Here is a 20,505-nt window from a genome sequence, read left to right as displayed (position 1 = left end):
CTCAGGGGTCATTGAGAATGAGAGGGTGAGAAGATTGAAAGATCCAGAGGAACAAGGGTTTGTTGTGAGAATGTATCTTTTAGAAACCTCAGAGAGGCTTACACCCATGAGGTCTCATCAACATGCCTGCCTAGACAGCATCGGAAGAACAATGATACCAAAAAACTTGCTAACCTGGAGGGGATGAAAGTCCAAGTAGTCTCTGCAAAGAACTATGAACAAAGAGGGAATGCTGAGAATTGGAGAAATGGTCTTCCCCTGGGTAACATTAAATGGACTGAGCAGTTTGTAGTCATGTATTTGGAAGTATAATTTCAAGCTGTGGCAGTTTGAATATGCTTCGCCCATAGGGATTGGTACTGTTAGGAGGTGTGGTCTTGCTGGAAGAATTGTTACTGTGGGGGTGGGCTTTGAAGTTCTGCCCAGTGAGGAAGAGTCAGTTTTTTCATGTCTTCAGTCAGTTCAAGAAGGAGAACTCTCTGCTCCTCCAGCACCATGCCTGCCTGGATGCTGTCATGCTTCCTGCCTTGATGATGATAGACTGAACATCTGAAACTGTAAGCCAGACACAATAAAAAAAATTTTTTTGTAAGTGTTGCCTTGGTAATGGTGTCTTGTCCCAACAATGGAAACCCTAAGATACAAGTATATAGTTTAAAAACTTGCAAAATATGCAAGCTATATAACAGAGATAGAGTGAAAAGCTAATATCTATTGTTAAGTGCATAAGCAGAAAAAAATAAAACTGAAAACCATAGAGTATACCTGACAGGGTGTAAAAACTCAGGGAGAATCCTACAGGGTCCCCAAAATGAGAAGGCAGCATAAGAGATGGGAAATCAAGGATTAAACAGAGCAGTTTCTGTGTTTGATTGGCTAATTCACTTGCAAGCTAACCAACAATAACCAGTTGAATGAAATGTTCTAATGACCATAAAGAATTGAAATATCAATAAGTATAAAATTTGAAGCTAATAATCAATAATAGGAAAGGAAATAAATGTCACTTTCTTGAGACGAGAAAGAAACTGAAGTGTTTTAAAGACAAAATATGTGAGTGAGAAACTCGATGACAAGTTGTTGTCATTTCCATATTCACATGACATAAAAATCAATAAAACAAGGTTAATAAAAAAGAGAGTTGTCATAGCTCAGGGTATCTGATAATAGAAACTGTAACAGGCTGGTAGCTACCGATTCTTCCCCCATGAACAACCTAATTTGAGGTATTTCAAACTTTTCTATTAAAAAATATAATACAGATATAAGCCACAGTTATGTATCAATATAGTGCATTTTAAGCAGTCAGTGCCAACATGCAACATTTGTCTTTCTCATACTTGCTTACTATATGTATTTTGATGATCTCTAGTGACATTCATATTTTTGGAAATGATAGAAATTTGTTCTTTTTTACAGCTGAGAAAAAATATCTATTTTTTAAAACTTAGTGGGGAGGATTAAGAAGAATGTGGATATTTATAACGTGAAAACACAAGAATTAAAGAGAATGAAATTCTGGACTGGGTCAGTAGGGCAAAGGGCAGAGTAAAAAGAGAGGGTAATTGTCTTCGTCTGGCCTGCTGTGTGTATGAGTTTCCTCCAAATGAAATGTTTCCAAACCGGGAGTAGGCAGGAAGCATGTAAAGCTTGAGGAGCTGAGAAGGTTACAGTCTCCTCCACTGGATTCTCTAAGTAGTAAGAGAAACTCCAGTAAAGAAGGGTATTGATTGGCAGATGTGCAAGCACACTGTGCATGAACCTCCAATGCAATTTTGTCAGTCACTGACCAGACTTGGAGCTGTTTTTTGTGAAGAAGCCATTTCCAAGTCGCCCATTCTTCTGTAAGTAACTTTTCACACATAATTAAGCTACACTTAGGTAGAATGATTTTTTTTTTGATTAGCTAGGTAATAAAGGTATTTTTTTCGACATCTCCACCTGTAAAGATCCTGCAATGAGAAAAACAAAAAGCAAAACAAACAAAAAATCAAGGCTCTCCCCGGGAGACAAAAGAGGCAAGTCTATGGAAGAGTATTGGGAGATTAAAAAGTTTCAGGGGCCTGGTTAAATGATTTAGTAGCTAAAGATTTTTGAACAAATTAAAGACAAAATGTCAATTGTTAGAACACACAGGGTGGAGAAAAAAAATGACACCCACAACTTACTCTCTGACCTTTATATGCTTGCCTACTGAAAAATCAAGCTTATGTACACATGTGCCTAGGAACAGAATAAATAAGTGAAAAAATTTAAAAATTAGATGTAATATGAAGTTTTGTGGTAAAGTAAGTATATATTCAAATCAGCATTATGGACACTGGATGAATATAATGTGGTGCAAGAAACAGTGGTCATGATTCCAGCACTTTCCTCAGGATCATTCTTTCAGTGTCCAGTCGATGGCTTACTGACTGGGATACAGACGTACTAATAGTACTTATGAACACCCTAGCTAAAGTCTGAGCATGGAATCAGAGAATGTAATCTTCTTTCAACTTAAGTGAGTTTCTGGAGCAGGGCCCTTTATGCCTTTTCATTCCTTCCTACACCCCCTTTTTTATCCTTCTGGATGATGAGTTCTGAAATCATCCCAAGTAGAGGGCTATTTGTGGGTCATTTAAAATTAGCCTCTACCTCTCATGAGAAAAGGACAGCTGGAGAGTAGTTCAGCTGTATCTGCCTGTAAATTCCAAAGGGTAGGCAAGGGCCTTGGGGAATTTATTAGCTCTAAGTCCCTGTCCATCAATGCAGCCTGTCTTCCAAGAACCTCATCCCTAGCCTGCTGATGCACTTGTCTCCATGTCTCCTTGACACATTGTCCACTGGGAATTGACACTTTGCAGTGTTGTAGATTTCCTAATTAGCTAGAATAGGGGAGGGAGAGATGTGTTGTCAAGATGTAAGACAAAGATAAATTAGAGTAATAGAGATAAAGATACAAAACTAAAGCAGGACATTGGGAATGACTATTGAATCAACAAGTAGAAATACAGAGCAGAATGAATTAGGAAAGTACAAAAATTTCTTGAAGTTTTGGTTATGGCTTTTATTCTTTTTTTTTTTTAAAGATTTATTTATTTATTTTATGTATGTGAGTACACTGTCCTGTCGCTGTCTTCAGACACACCAGAAGAGGGCATCAGATTTCATTACAGATGGTTGTGAGCCACCATGTGGTTGCTGGGAATTGAACTCAGGACCTTTGGAAGAGCAGTCAGTGCCCTTAACCACTGAGCCATCTCTCCAGGCCGGCTTTTATTCTTAAAACACCAAACTAAGGGAGTTTGTTATTTTAAAAATTTACAGAAATATATGCTTATCCACAGTGCTTTGAAAGTATATTTAGTTTTTATATTAGGATTTTTTAGATAAATAGCCTATCAAATTCATATATATATATATACATATATAGATAGATAGATAGATATAGATATAGATATAGATATAGATATAGATATAGATATAGATATAGATATAGATATAGATATAGATATAGATATATCTCAGAGTTAGTGTAGGTATTTCTAGCTCAAAGAAGCTGGACCCCATTTTAAATAATTCAGATTCCAAATGGAATCAACAGTCCCATAGAAATTCTGATCAAGTTTTAAACGCAATTTTACAGAACTTGAATGGGTAACTTGCAGGTTTTTTTTTTTTTTTTTTTTTTTTTTTTTTTTTTTTTTTTTTTTGGTTTTTCGAGACAGGGTTTCTCTGTGTAGTCCTGGCTGTCCTGGAATTCACTCTGTAGACCAGGCTGGCCTCAAACTCAGAAATCCACCTGCCTCTGCCTCCCAAGTGCTGGGATTAAAGGCGTGCGCCACCACCGCCCGGCAACCTGCAGTTTCATATGACAACACAGATACATGTACATACACACACACACACACAATTAGGAAATCTAAAATAAGTCCAAATAATCAAAGAACTTTTGTAGTTATTGCCATCCCTGATCTCAAACTATACTACACAGCTATAGTGATACAATTGGAACAAAACCAGAAATATTTACCAATGGAACAGAATACAAAACTAAAATGTAAGTCAACACCTCTATAGAAACCTGATTTTAGAAAAAACAAGCCAGAAATAGCTGTATCAAAAAACATAGCATCTTATACAAGTGGTGTTGGTCAAATTAGATGACTGCACATTAAAGAAGAGGACTAAAACCATATTCGAAATACTGTGCAAAACTCAGATCTAAACAGCTCTAAATGGATGAAAGACCTCAACCTAAATACAATGAACCTGATAGAAAAGAATGTGGTAAATAACCTTGAACTCATTGGCACATATACATACATATATGTATGTATATAAGCCATTATATATATTCAGAATAAAATTGGCTATTCTGTAAGACTTTAGTGCACCTCGATTATCAGATCCATTCTTCCAGGTTTTATCGCCTTTAGAATGACATACTTCAATATTTTTTGACATATATGAAACTGATGAAGTACAGAATTTTGCCAGGGAACCAGGTATACTGACTGCAGATATGTAACTCACCCTCTGTTTCACCAGACTCAGTTCTTCAGCCTTACCCCCAGCTTTACAGTAGAATATCTGCAGTACTCTTTCTTTGCCCCACAATCGTCTCCCGTGAACCTCACAGATCTTCCCATTCTCACCATCCTACTCAGTCACTTATCTAAGCCCCCAAATCCCCCTGCTTCCTGATACGCCTAAGGTCAATCTTGCTAGGGAACAAGTTAGGCTGACTGAAGATCTTCACCTCTGATACTGCTCCTCCAGTCCTAATCTTAAAAGCTCAGATCCCAACTCAGTATCAGAACACCTGATACATTCTTGCTTTCCCTATGATACTATCACTGACATATGACAAAATATTTCTCTTCAACATTCCTTCAGAAGCAAACTCATGCCAATATTTCAGCTTCCAACCCTAACAGGAATTCCCTAAGAATATACCAGGAGAGCAAGCCAGGAAAAGAGATCCACTCCCAGTATCATGCACAGTAGTTTAGCAGAAATTTTGTGGTGATTTCTCTTCACTGTTTACCCCCATTCCAAAGAGACTAACTAAGCAGATTATAGATGACCACTCTGCTTTCCTCCTTCTGCAAACCACTTCAGACCCCTATTGTATCCCTATTCCTAAGTGCTAGCTCCCAGTATCCAGAAATGTATTTTTAATTACTTATTTACATTCCAAAAGTTGTCCCTGCCTGGTCTCCTCTCTCAGAATTCTTCAATCCATTTCCCCATTGTCTCTTGCCTTTGCCTCTGAGAGGGAGCCCCCCTCTCCCAGGGGCATTCCCCTTCCTTAGGATATTAAGTCTCTATAGTATTAGGCACATCTTTTCCCACTGAGCCTGACAAGGAAGTTCCTCTGCTACATATGTGCCAGTGGTCTCAGAGCAGCCTGTGTATGCTCTTTGGTTGGTGGCTTAGTCTCACAGAACTCCCAGGAGTCCAGGCTAGTTGACATTGTTGGTCTTCCTATAGGGTTGTCATCCCCTTCAGCTCCTTCAGTCCTTCTGCTAACTCTTCTATAGGGCTCTCCAATGTCAGTTCAATGATTGGCTGTAAGTATCTGCATAAATCTCACTCAGCTGCTAGTAGAGCCTCTCAGAGGACAGCCATGCTAGGCTCCTGTCGGCAAGCACAACATAGTATCAGTAGTAGTGTCAGTTGCCTGTCCATAAAATGTATTTCAAATTGGGCTGGTCAATATAGAGTCTTTCCTTCAGTCTCTGTTCTATTTTTGTCCTTGCATTTCTTTTAGACAGGAACAATTCTGTATCAAAATCTTTGAAGGTGGGTTGGTGACCGCATCCCTCCACTGAAGGCCATGACTATTACTGGAGGTGGTCAATTCAGGTTCCATCTCCTCACTGTTGGGTATTTTGGCTAAAGATACACCCACTGAGTCCTGGGAGCCTCTTACATCCCAGGTCTGTGGGACTTTCTAGGTGTTCTACTACCCCTCACCCCAAGAAGCTGCATATTTCCATTCATTCTTCAGGGCTTCCTCCTGTCTCCACCCATATCTGATCATTCCCCTCTTTCCCCTCACCCTTCTCTCCCCCATCCAGATTCCTCTCTCCCTCTGCCTTTCCTGATTATTTTGTTTCCCCTTCTAAGTTGGAGAAACATACTTTAACTGGAAACTTTGATGGCTATCCCTGTCTCGTCCATAGAAAATTTATTACCAGCTAATAAATCACTATTATACTTTTTTTTAAAATACAGAGATGAAACAGAAATCAACCAAAAAATGCCAACACATCAATGACAAAACTAGAAACCATCAACCAGAAGTATAATCATCACAACCCCAGATGTCTAGATACAAACACACAAATAATTAATAACAGCCAGGGAAATATGTCATCACAAGAGCCCAGCAACTATACCAAAACAAACTTTTAATATTAAAAAAACAGCTAATACATAAGAAAAAAATCTTAAACAAGCTTGCATGGGGGTAATATAGGTTATTAAAAAGGAAATAAATAAATCCCTATACGAAATCTAAGAACACACATGCGCGCACACAAACACACACACACACACACACACACACACACACACACACATGCTAGAAGGAAATAAATGGATACATTAAAGAATCAAAAAACCCCCACAAACTATTAAAATAAATTGTTCAAGCACAAAAAAACTGAAATAGAGTCAATAAAAATGAGGAATTGCAATTCTGAGAATGTAAAACTTAGGAATGTTAACAGAAACTATAAAGGAAAGCTAAGCCTAACAGAATGCAAGAAATAGAGGAGAGGATCTCAGGTGTTGAAGATACAATAGATGAAATAGATACACGGGCCAAAGAAACTGTTATACATGAAAAAAAGCTAGATAGCAACACCAAACTCATAGCCTACAAACTCATGAAAATTGAACAACTCTATGCTTAACAAATAATGGGTGAAGACAATAATAAAAAAACAAAATAAATTAAAACTCAATGAAAATTAATGCATAGCAAGCACAAATATGTGGAACATAATGAAAGTTGTTTTAATAAAATATTCCATACAACTACATATCTCCATAAAGAAATTAAAGAAATCTAATACTAGCAACTTAGCAGCACATCTGAAAGCTCTAGAATTAAACAAAAAAAAGCAAACACATTTAAGAATAAAAGGCAAAACATAAACAAACTGGGACACTGAAATAAACATGAAAGAAACAGTGAAAGAAAGAAAGAAAGAAAGAAAGAAAGAAAGAAAGAAACAAAGAAAGAAACAAAGAAAGAAACAAAGAAAGAAAAGAAAGAACAATATAATGAAATGATAGAACAAAGAGTTGTTTCTTTGAAAATATCAATGAAATATATAAACTTTTATGCAAACTAGCAAAAGAAAATCAGAGAGAGGATATCCAAGTTAACAAGATTAGAAACAAAGAGGAGACATAACGACAAACACAGAGGCTACCCAGAGAATCATTATAACATACTTTAAAATCTGTACTCCACCAAATTCAAAAATCTAATAGAAATGTATGATTTCTTTTACAGGTACCAATTACCAAAGTTAAATCAAGATATAATATAAGACCTTATGAAATAGAAGCTGTCTTTAAAAATCTCCCAAGCAGGAAAAACTGTTCAGTTCTAGATGGTTTTATCTCAGAGGACTACCAGAAATTCAAAGAGGAATAAATCCTAATACTCATCAATTTATTCCACAAAATAGAAACATAAAGAGGCCACAGTTACAATGATACAAAAATGATATTATGACCCAACAAAGGAAGATAATTATGAACAAATTGGCCGGGCAGTGGTGGCGCACACCTGTAATCCCAGCACTTGGGAGGCAGAGGCAGGCAGATTTCTGAGTTCAAGGCCAGCCTGGTCTACAGAGTGAGTTCCAGGACAGCCAGGGCTACACAGAGAAACCCTGTCTCAAAAAAAATCAAAAAAAAAAAAAAAAACCCAGATGTAAAAATATACAATAAAATACGTTCAAACTGAATCCAAAAAGACATAAAAAAGATCTTCCACAATGATCAAGTAGACTTCATTCCATTAATGCAAGGATGACGTAATATACTAAAATTGATAAATGTGATCTGCCATCTATACAAACTGAAAAACATATACCACATGATCAAAAATAAAAATAAAACACCAATTCTTCAAAAAAAAAAAATCCTGGAGAGATTAGGGACACATGGAACATACCAATAAAGTCAATCTACAGCAAGTGCATAGCCAGCATCTGTAAATGGAGAGAATCTCAAAACAAGTCTACTAAAATAATGAATAAGACAAGGTTGTCCATTCTGTTCATAGCTACTAAAGATAAGTAATTAAAGGCTTGGCTAGAGGAATAAGACAATTGCAAGAGATCAAGGGGATAAAAATTGGAAAGAAAGAAATCAAATTTTCCTTTTTGTAGATGATATAATACTACACATGAACAACCCCAAATATTCTACAATACAACCACACACACACACACACACACAAACTTAACAATACCAAAAATATATCATCTCTTTTTTTTAGATATAGCTGTCGAAAAACACCAAAGATATCATCTCAGATTAATATTACATGGAATTCTATGTCCCACACTTTTAATATGTAAGTACATACAATAGACACTCTGTGTTCAGTCTGTACAACAGAATCCAGGAATCATGGAGGAGAAGTGTGGCTAATGCATACCTGTCTCTATATCCTAACAGGTCAGCAGCAAATTATAAGGTTACAGAATTGCAAAGAGAAACTCGGTCCTTTCCACAGCCAATCACCATCTCCACTCTGATGTCTAATAACACAGTTTTTAAAAATGTTGTACAGATCTAAACAGAAAATTCTCACTCAGTATTGGAATCACAAAGGGCTGTGTGACACTTAGAGAAGTCTTCAACCTCCTTAGTCATCAGGGAAATGCAAATCAAATCTTCTTTGACATTCCATCTTACGCCTGTCACCATGGCTAAGATCAATAACACAAGTGACAGTTTATGCTTGAGGATGTGGAATAAGGGGAATAGTCCACAATTTCTGGTGAAGTGCAAACTTGTATAGCCACTATGAAAATCAATGTGGTGGTTGTTCACAAAATTGTACATCGATCTGCCTCAAGACCTAGCTATACCTATCTTGAGCATATACCCAAAGGACCCATCCTACCACAAGGAGACTTGTTCAACCATGTTCACTGCTATACTACTAACAATAGGTAGAATCTGAAAAAACAATACAAAACAAAAACATAAAACAAAAGGTATCTTTCAACAGAAGAATGGATAAAGAAAATGTGGTACCTTTACACAATGGAGTATTAGCTATTAAATGACATCATGAAATGTGCAGGCAAATGCATGGAATTAGAAAAAAATTATCCTGTGTGTGGTAGCCCAGATTCAGGAAGATTTATGGTATGTATTCACATATATCTATATATTAGCATTTTAAAAAGTGATAATCAATCTACTATTCTTAGACCCATAGAGGTTATGTATAGAGGAAGAGACTGGGAGGAACAAATGTATTTTTTTTAGGAGGCAGAAATAGAATTGATTTTATGTATGACCTGGATGTGGGAGGGACAAAAATAAAAAGAACAAGTTTGGAGGGAAGGAAAGATATTGTTGAGGGAAGGAAGAAAGGAGAGATTTAAGGGATATTATAAAATTATTGCAATGTAAACTTCCAAATATATGTTAAAACAATTATATTATTTTGTCTTTGCTATTTTCCATAATTTACTCTTTAAATCCACATTATCTCCCAACTGACAACCCTTCCGTCCTCTCCTCCTCCTACTGCCCTAGAAAATCCTTCCCCACATGACACACTCCCTTCTCATTAGAGAAGGAGAAACACTCATTGGGTACAATCCCATTCTGGGACATCTAATCCCAGAAGGACTAAGCACCTCCTCTCCAGTTGAGGCCCAACTGGGAAGTTTATGGAGGGACAATGCAACAGAGTCAGAGACAGCCATGCACATATTGTTTGAAGATTCATATGAAGATCAAACTGCACAACTGCTACCTATGTATGGGGTGGTATATGGGTAGGCCTACATTCTTCCTATGGTTTCAGTAGGCCTTCTTGTGGTATCCTTGATCCTTAAGTTGCTCTCTGTTGACATTTAGTCTAGGCACCAACCCACAATTACCTGGCAACAGTCAGGTGTGCCTAACTCATTATAAAAGGGGCTTCTTGACCCCTCCTCTCCCTCTTGCACTATTACTCTTGCTCTCTTACCCTCTTCCCCCTCTGTTCCAATACCCCTCCTCCATCTTTCTCCATGTGCACCTGACTGATGTCTCCCTTCCCTTCCCTTCCCTTCCCTTCCCTTCCCTTCCCTTCCCTTCCCTTCCCTTCCCTTCCCTTCCCTTCCCTTCCCTTCCCTTCCCTTCCCTTCCCTTCCCTTCCCTTCCCTTCTCTCTTCTCTTACCTTCTTTTTTTCCTTCCCTTCCCCTTTCCCCTTTCTTCTCTCTTTCCTTCCCTTCCCTCTTTCCTTCCCTTCTTTTCCCTTCCCTCTTCTCTTCCCTTCCTTCTTTTCTTCCCTTCCCTCTTCCCTTCTTCCCCATTCCCTTCCCCTTCCCTTCTCTTTCCTTCCTTCTCTTCCCTTCCCTCTTCCAGTCCCTTTTCTTCCCCCTTCCCTTCCCTTCCCTTCCCTTCCCTTCCCTTCCCTTCCCTTCCCTTCCCTTCCCTTCCCTTCCCTTCCCTTCCCTTTCCTTTCCTTTCCTCCCCTCTTCCCTTTCCTTCCATCTTCCCTTCCCTTCCATCTTCCCTTCCCCTGCTTTTCTCTCTCTCTCTCTCTCTCTCTCTCTCTCTCTCTCTCTCTCTCCCTCTCCCTCTCCCTCTCCCTCTCCCTCTCCTCCCTCTCCCTCTCCTCCCTCTCCCTCTCCTCCCTCTCCCTCTCCTCCCTCTCCCTCTCCTCCCTCTCCCTCTCCCTCTCCCTCTCCCTCTCCCTCTCCCTCTCCCTCTCCCTCTCCCTCTCCCTCTCCCTCTCCCTCTCCCTCTCCCTCTCCCTCTCCCTCTCCCTCTCCCTCTCCCTCTCCCTCTCCCTCTCCCTCTCCCTCTCCCTCTCCCTCTCCCTCTCCCTCTCCCTCTCCTCCCTCTCCCCCTCCCCCTCCCCCTCCCCCCTTCCCCTCCCCCTCCCTCTCCCCCTCTTTCTTTCTGTGCCATTCTCTCAACTATCCTACCCATACCCTGAACAAACTCTATTCTATATACTGTTCTGTTGCTGTTACCTCAGAGGAGGAAGGATGACTCAGCATAGGCTCACAGAGGCACCATCTTCCCCCAAACCTGACTGCATCTCCACCAAACATATCCATGGTTTCTCTTTCTTTTTATAAAAGATAACATTCTTTTATTTTTTATTGCACATTTTATTTATTTACATTCAGATGTTATCCTCTTTACCCCTTCAAACCCCAGAAACCCCTTATTCCATCCTCCTTCCTGTTACTTCTATTGAACACTGCTCCTACCCATTGACCCACACCCCCTTCCCCACCCCCAATTATCCTACAATGCCCACCTTCACAGGACCAAGGACCCCATCTCCCAACAATGCTTGACAAGGCTTTCCTCTACTACACATACAGCTGAAGCCATAGGTCCCTCCAAGTGTGTCCCCTGGCTGGCGGTTTAGAGCCTGGGAATTCTGGTTGGTTGGTATTGTCACTCTTCCAATGGGGCCTCAAGTCACAGCATCTCCTTCAGTCTTCTCTCTACCTCTTTCATTGGTTACCCCATAATCACTTCATTGGTTAGCTGCCAGCATTCACCTCTGGGCAGAGCCTCTCAGGAGACAGGTATATTAGGCTTCAGTCAGCCTGCACTTCCTGGCATCCACTACATTGCCGGCAGTTAGAGTCTGCACAAGGGATGGATCTCCAGGTAGGGCAATCTTCAGCCAGCCCCTCCTCCAGTTTTTGCTCCCCACCTTGTCTCCATACTTGCTGTCTTTAGTATTTTGTTACCCCTTCTAAGAAGGACCGAAGCACCCACACTTTGGTCTTCCTTCTTCTTGAGCTTCATGTGGTCTGTTAGTTTTATCTTAGGTATTGTGAGCTTTTGGGCTACTGTCCGATTACCAGTGAGTCCATACCATGTGTGTTCTTTTGTGATTGGGTTACCTCACTCAGGATGATATTTTCTAGTTCCATCCATTTGCCTAAGAATTTCATTAAGTTGTTATTTTTAATAGCTGAGTAGTATTCCATTGTGTAAATGAAACCACATTTTCTGTATACATTCTTCTGTTGAAGAACATCTGGGTTATTTCCAGCTTCTGGCTATCGTAAATATGGTTGCTATGAACATAGTGGAGCATGTGTCCCTGTTATATGTTGGAGCATCTTTTGGGTATATGCCCAAGAGTGGTATAGCTGGGTCCTCAGGTAGTACTATGTCCAATTTTCTGAGGAACTGCCAGACTTATTTCCAGAGTGGTTGTACCAACTTTCAATCCCACCAACAGTGGAGAAGTGTTCCTCTTTCTCCACATCCTCACCACCATCTGCTATCACCCAGGATTTTGATCTTAGTCATTCTGAATGGTGTGAGGTGGAATCTCAGGGTTGTTTAGATTTGCATTTCCCTGATGAGTAAGGTTGTTAAACATTTCTTTAGGTGCTTTTAGACCATTCTTGCTTCCTCAGTTGAGAATTCTTTGTTTAGCTCTGTACCCCATTTTAAATAGTTATTTGGTTGTCTGTAGTCTAGTTACTTGAGTTCTTTGTATACTTTTGATATTAGCCCTCTCTTGGATGTAGGATTGGTAAAGATCTTTTCCCAATCTGTTGGTTGCCTTTTGTCCTATTGACAGTGTCCTTTGCAATTTTATGAGGTCCCACTTGTCAATTCTTGATCTTAGAGTATAAGCCATTGGTGTTCTGTTCAGAAACTTTTTTCCTGTGTCCATGTGTTCAAGGCTCTTCCCCACTTCTCTTCTACTAGCTTCAGTGTATCTGGTTTTATGTGGAGATCCTTGATTGACTTGGATTTGAGCTTTGTACAAAGATATAAGAATAGATAAATTTGCATTGTTCTACATGATGATCTCCAGTTGAACCAGTAACATTTGTTGAAAATGGTGTCTTTTTCCACTGGATGGTTTTAGATACTTTGTTAAAGATCAAGTGACCATAGGTGTGTGGGTTCATTTCTGGATCTTCAGTTCTATTCCATTGATATTCTTGCCTATCTCTGTACCAATACCATGCAGTTTTTATCAGTATTGCTGTGTAGTACAGTTTGAGGTCTGGGATGGTGATTCCTCCAGAAGATCTTTTATTGTTGAGAACAGTTTTTACTATCCTGGGTTTTTTGTTATTCCAAATGAATTTGAGAATTGGTCTTTCTACCTCTGTGAAGAATTGAGTTGGAATTTTGATGGGAATTGCCTTGAATCTGTAGATTGCTTTTGGCAAGATGGCCATTCTTACTATATTAATCCTGCCAATCCAGGAGCATGGGAGATCTTTATATCTTCTGAGATCTTCAACTTTTTTCTTTAGATACTTGAAATTTTTGTCATACAGATTTTAAACTTGCTTGGTTAGATTCTCACCAAGGTATTTTATATTATTTGTGACTATTGTGAAGGGTGTCATTTCCCTAATTTCTTTCTTATCTTGTTTATTCTTCAAGTAGAAGAAGGCTACTGATTTGTTTGAATTAATATTATTATATCCAGCCACTTTGCTGACATTTATCAAGTTTAAGAGTTCTCTGGTAGAAATTTTGGGGTCATTTAAGTATACTATCATATCATCTGCAAATAGTGATATTTTGACTTCTTCCTTTTCAGTTTGTATCTTTTTGACCTCCTCTTGCTGTCGAATTCCTTTGGCTAAGACTTTGAGTATATTGAATAGATAGGGAGAGAGTGGGCAGCCTTGTTTAGTCCCTGATTTTAGTGGAATTCCTTCAAGTTTCTCTCCATTTAGTTTGATATTGGCTACTGGTTTGCTGTATATTGCATTTACTATATTTAGGTATGGGCCTTGAATTCCCGATCTTTCCAAGACTTTTACCATGAAGGGGTAATAAATTTTGTCAAATACTTTCTCAGCATCTAGTGAGATGATCATTTGCATTTTTCTTTGAGTTTGTTTATATAGTGGGTTACATTGATGGATTTCCATGTATTGAATCATCCTGCATTCCTGGGATAAAGTCTAGTTGATTATGATGGATGATTGTTTTGATGTGTTCTTGGATTTGGTTCATGAGAATTTTATTGAGGACTTTTGCATCGATAATCATAAAGGCAATTGGTTTCAAGTTTTCTTTGTTTTGTCTTTGTGTAGTTTAGGTATGAGAATAATTGCGGCTTCATAGAATGTTCCTTCTGTTTCTATTTTTTGGAATAGGTTAAGAAGAATTAGTATTAGGTCTTCTTGGAAGGTCTGATAGTATTATGCACTAAAACCATCTGGTCTTTGGTTTTTTGTTGTTTTTTTGTTTTGTTTTGGTAGGGAGCGTTATAATGACTGCTGCTATATTTTAGGAGTTATGGAATTGTTTATCTTGTTTATCTGATCTTGATTTAACTTTGGTACCTGGTATCTGTCTAAAAAATTGTCAATTTCATCCAGATTTTCCAGTTTTGTTGAGTATAAAAACTGTTTTCTAAAGTAATTGTAAAAGTTTGCACCATCACCAGCAATGGAGAAGTGTTCCCTTTGCTCTACATCCTGGCCAGCATGTTCTTTCTATTGAGTTGATGATCTTAGGCATTCAGATGTGTGTAAGATGGAACCTCAGAGTTGTCTTGATTTGCTTTTCTTTGATGATTAAGGACCTTGACCATTTATTTAAGTGCTTCTCAGCCATTCAAGAGTCCTCTATTGAGAATTCTCTGTTTAGTTCTATATCCTAATTTTGAATTGTTTTACTGGTTTTGTTGATGTCTATTATTTTGAGTTCTTTATATTTTATGGATATTAATCCTCTGTCAGATTCAGGGATGATGATATCTTTTCCCATTCTGTAGCCTCATGTTTTGTCCTATTGATGGTGTCCTTAGCGTGATGGTGTCCTTAACATGAAGGTTGCTAGATTTATCAAAATGTTTTTCAGCATATAGTGAGATAATTATATGATCTTTTTTCTCAGTTCTTAAACAGTAGATTACATTGATGGAGTTTTGAACCTTCTTTGCAATCCTGGACTGAAACCTACTTGATAATGGTAGATGATGTTTTTGTTCTGTTCTTGAAATAACTTTGTGAGTATTTTATTGAATATTTTTGTATCAATGTTCATGAGGGAAATTGGTCTGTTTCTCTTTCGTTTTTGATTTTTTGTGTGGTTTAGTTATCAGGGTAACTGTAGTCTCATAGAATGAGTTTGGCAAAGTTCCTTCTGTTTTTATCTTGTGGAATAGTTTGAGAAGTATTGATCTTGGCTCTTCTTTGAATGTCTCATAGGATTCTGCAATAAAATCATCTGGCCCAGGGCTCATTTTGGTTGGGAAACATTTAATGACCTCTCCCATTCCTGTATATGTTATATGATTGTTTAATTTACATGATCTTGATTTAACATTAGATAGTGTTATCTATCAGAAAGTCATCCAAGTTTAGATTTTCCAAGTTTTTGGTGTATAGGGATTTGAAGTAAAACATAGTAATTCTTTGCATATCCTCAGTGTATATTGCTATGTATCCCTTTTCATTTATGATTTTTTAAACTTAGATTCTCTCTCTCTCTCTCTCTCTCTCTCTCTCTCTCTCTCTCTCTCTCTGCATTTGTGTTACTATGACTAACATTTTGTTTATCTTATTTATTTTGACAAAGAACCAGCTCCTGCTTTTGATGATTCTTTGTATTGTTCTTCTAATTGATTGATACAACCCTCAGTTTGATTATTTCTGTCATCTACTCCACTTGCATGTGTTTGCTTCTCTTTGCTCTAGAACTTTCAGACATACTTATAAATCAGTAATTTAAAATTTCTCTAATTTCTTTATGAAGTCACTTAGTACTATAAACTTTCCTTTTAATGCTACTTTTATTGTGTCCCATAAAATTTAGTATGTTGTGCTTTCATTTACATTGAATTCTTGTATCTGTTGATACTTGCTTGTGATCAACTAACTACACAGTCAATTTTGAAGAAGGTTCCTTGAGGTACTGAGAAGTATTTATTTTTTATTTAATTTAAATGTTCTCTAGATATCTGTTAGGTCACTTTGATTAAACTCGGTTAGTTTCATTCATTCTCTATTTAGTTTCTGTTTCAATGACCTGTCCATTATTGGGAGTAGGGTGTTGAAGCCTCCCAGTATTAATGTGTAGAGATCCATATTCCATGTAAACTTTAGTTTTAGGACATGTCTGTTCAGAATTGAGATGTCAATTCTTTGGATTTTTCCTTGTACAAGTGTATAGTGTCCTTTCCCCATCTTTTGATGAATTTTGGTTGAAAGTCTATTTAACTAGATATTATAATGGCTACTCCAGCTTGCTTCTTGGGTTTATTTGCTTGAAAAACTTTGTCCAGCCCTTTACTCTGAGGTAATGTCTAATTTTGTTTCTTAGGTGTGTTTCTTGTATGCAACAAAAAGAGAGGTCTTATTTTTGCACCCATTCTGTTAGCTTGTGTCTTTTTACTGAGGAATTAAGTCCACTAATGTTGACAGATTTACAGATATTAGTGACCAGTGATTGTTACTTTCTGTTATTTTTGTGTTGGGTGGTATCAGTTTTGTGTGTGTGTGTGTGTGTGTGTGTGTGTGTGTGTGTTTCCCTCATTTTATTTTCTCTTTTGTGGCATTATTAATTTCTTGTGTTTTATTGTTTGTAGTTAACCTCCTTGGTTTTCTTTTAAGTATTTTCTGTAGAGCTGGATTTGTAAATAGATATGTTTAAATTTGGTTTTGTCTTAGATTATCTTGGTTTCTCCATCTATGGTGAGTGAAACTTTTACTGGGTATTATAATCTATGTTTCTTAGATGCTGTAAGACATCTTGGTCCTTCTAGCTTTTAGAAACTAACACTTTTGAAAAGTCAGGTTGCAATTGTTATAGGTCTGCTTTTGTATGTTACTTGGTCTTTTACCTTTACAGCTTTTAATATTCCTTTTTTGTTATGTAGATTTTGTGTTTAGATCATTTTATTGGGGGAGGATTTTCTTTTTTCATCCAATCTACTTGGTGTTCTTATGAAGGCAATTCTTATGAAGAACCCATGTAATCAAGATGACAGAAATACAACTGGTCATTTCTTATCACAAAGTGTAGCTTCTAATACTGGGCCTGTGTTATATCCAATTGATTTGTTGTTTATACGGATCCCATGGACATTTCCAAATAACTCTGGCTATTGCAAAGACAATAGGTCGCTGCCTTCAATTAGACAAGTCCTCATTGCCAGAGGCAATAAGGACAAGCTCATTGAACATGAAGTGGTTGAACTGGTACTTCCATGGAATCTTCACCTTTATGCCCCAGAGACTTTTGAACAATAAATTAGTCTGAAGGCTAACAAAAGTAAAACATAATCACTAACCAAGACTTGGAGACAAGGAAGGTTGAATGAAATGAGGAATTGTTGGAAGACAGAATGGAAAGGGAATAATGATTGAACTGTAAAAAAAAAAAAAAAAAAAAAAGAAAGAAAGAAAGAAAAAAATTAACGGTAATAAAAAACTTTAAAAAATGACACAAAACCTTTGATATACAATTGTCCCACCCAGAAAAATATGCTAAAGCAGTGGTAGCACAAAACTTTTGTCCATGCTTGAGAGACATTATAAATAATTACTCTGTGTCAATATAAAACATATGAAGACATTGATATTTTGTACTGAAAACAAATTGATGTTTGTATGGTACAATTTCAAAGATAAGGAAAAAGACTTGATATTCCATAGTATCTTCACCACTTAGAACAGCAGCAGTAGTCAACTTACAAGCATTGTATTGTATCAGTTCTGGCAAATAAAATTCAATCAATCATCTGAAGGAATCCAAGAACCCATATATTTATTAGATTACTATAAGGAAAATAAATTATAGCTGTGGAATGGGTATCTTTAATAAAAAATATTATTTATATTTGTGTTTCCTTTCTGATTAGACACCTGGTTTTTCCGATGATTTTCTGCCATATCCCAAGTCCAGAGAGTCGGGGGAAAATAACAGTTAATTCAATTGATTGCAAGTTTTGTAGAAAAAAACCCACATAAACAAATAAAACAACCTTTGTGAATTATAACCTGACAGTAAAGTCCCCTTATTTTTTCCACAGATGTCATCTAACAAATTCTGATATGTTTTATTGAGGAAATAAGTCTACTCAATTTGTTCAGTATTTATTGTTCAAAGTACACTTGCAAAATAGAGTTGTAAAATCTAGCAATATTTTAGAACTCTTCTAGGTCCACCAAATTATTCAATCCTGCAAGCAGTCTATTTCTATTGGAACAAAAGAAATTTCCTTGCCACTTCTGAATAATGTCAGCTACTTGTCTGCAAAATCATCAAAGTTTTGTCTCATATTATAGAAATTGTGAAGAACTACATCATGATGGACATTGCCTTAAATACTTTTTTAAAGGTATTAGTTATCACAAATGAATGTAGAGTAAAACAACCCCATAAATTCACACAGTTTATTTAGATAGAATTAGGAATTATATCATTGAAATATTTGTACTCAATGGGACCATACATGAGTTAGTTTCTATGTACCTGGTACATTTTAAAATTTCAAGTTCACTTCAAAGTGAGTGTTGTTTATTAAAAATAGCCTGCCCTCAGTCAGTTCGACCAACGATCTTATGGTGGCCCATACCTGTGTCCTATTTGTCTGTTACATTAAATAATTGAACTCTATGTAAGACGGGCAACATCTGAAATATACACTTTTGTTTTGTGTTGTAAGTGCAGGAACAGATGTTTCCTGCTATCACCTTCACAGACTGCACAGTGAGTATAATGGAATACCATCCAAGTCTTGGTCAGGTTTTTAAGTAGCAGACAATTCAAGATGAAGCAGTTATTTAAGTAAGGTCTTTTCACAGTTCCTTTTCCCTTCTTCACAATTCACTTTTCTTTGTGAATAACTTTGCCGAGTATTTTGAAGAGAAAAAGAACATTAATCTTTCTCTTTTCACAAGATCTCTCCCAAATTTCATGTTTTCTGGGTAGGTAAGATGTTACTATCATGAACACAGAATTATTGTCCACTTTAGGAACTGTAATGCCACATTTTTACAAACATCCCCTACTGGCATCCAAACATTTTCTCCATGAGGGGAAGTTATGTGAGAGATAAGTACATTTTATGAAACATACAATGTCCATATGGCTACTAATATATTCAGAATGGATGAGAATTGAAGGATTTGGTGCCGTGCAGAAAATAAATGGCCATTATCAATATGGCATAAAAACTTGCCAATCAAACAAGAGTATCCAACTGGCTGCAATGGAGTAAAATTTGACCATACTGAGCACAACTTGGACAGGCTGATTCTAGGAGCAGTTGGCAATCAGCCTATTATGGTGGTGACATTAAAAGACAGAAAAGGCATAATTACATGTAGAATAAAATGATAACCTTGAGACTGTACAGGTACATGCCTAGTATATGAGAATACAAGGGTGTTCTGTGAGAGCCTAAGATATCCTATAAGATACATTGGTCTATATAGTTTCTAATGCTGAAATCTGAGCATTATCTTTGATGTAGTCAAAGGAAATTTTCACAGACTGACAACAGCCACATTTAAGGTCCAAAATTCCTTCTACATTTGTAGCCAGGAATAATTGAGAAAGGAAATCTGAGAATATGTCAAATCTAAATGATACTGGATATTTTCAGAAAGGATGGGATAGGAAATGCCATTGAATATCTTTAATGTCAGGTCTTGTTGAATAAGCTCATGATAAGAGGTTTCCTTCACCAAACTACAAAGCTACCTGGGTCAAAAGGTCAACAATAAAGTATAATATTCTGGTTAACAAAGCTATGATGTGGTCCCAGTAGACAATAAACAAAACAGTAATACTATCTTCTGAAAGTGGTTCAGAGACTATTGAGAAGTAGAGAACAATCTTATAGGAGTCACTTCTACAGAATTACCAGAAATAGACACAATATACCATAGCCTTTGAAACACTAGGCTATGAAATATAAAATACATCTACATACCTATTGGAACATTGATGGCAATCTTTTGGTGAAATGCAGTCATGGGTTTGATGTTCAATGTCTTGAGTAAGTGATATTTAATACAGGTATTCTCCAAGAGCCTAAGATATTCTCTAAGTTGCAACTGTCTATGATCAGAGGACAATTTTTCATTGAACGTTAATTTTAATATGCCTTTGTGTATGAACATTTAAATAGTTAATATAATTTAATAACATAAATTTAGTTCTTTAAGTACTAGTCAGTTCAGGCCAAAAAACAAGCAGTCTAAGATATAAATTATTCAATATCTACATATAACCATTATTTCATTTACCTTAGCTTCCTATAACCTCCACTTCTTTTTTGGACCCTC

The sequence above is a fragment of the Arvicanthis niloticus genome, chromosome 4 (assembly GCF_011762505.2).
Source record: "Arvicanthis niloticus isolate mArvNil1 chromosome 4, mArvNil1.pat.X, whole genome shotgun sequence".
Taxonomy (NCBI): Eukaryota; Metazoa; Chordata; class Mammalia; order Rodentia; family Muridae; genus Arvicanthis; species Arvicanthis niloticus.
Note: the sequence above shows the minus strand (reverse complement) of the source record.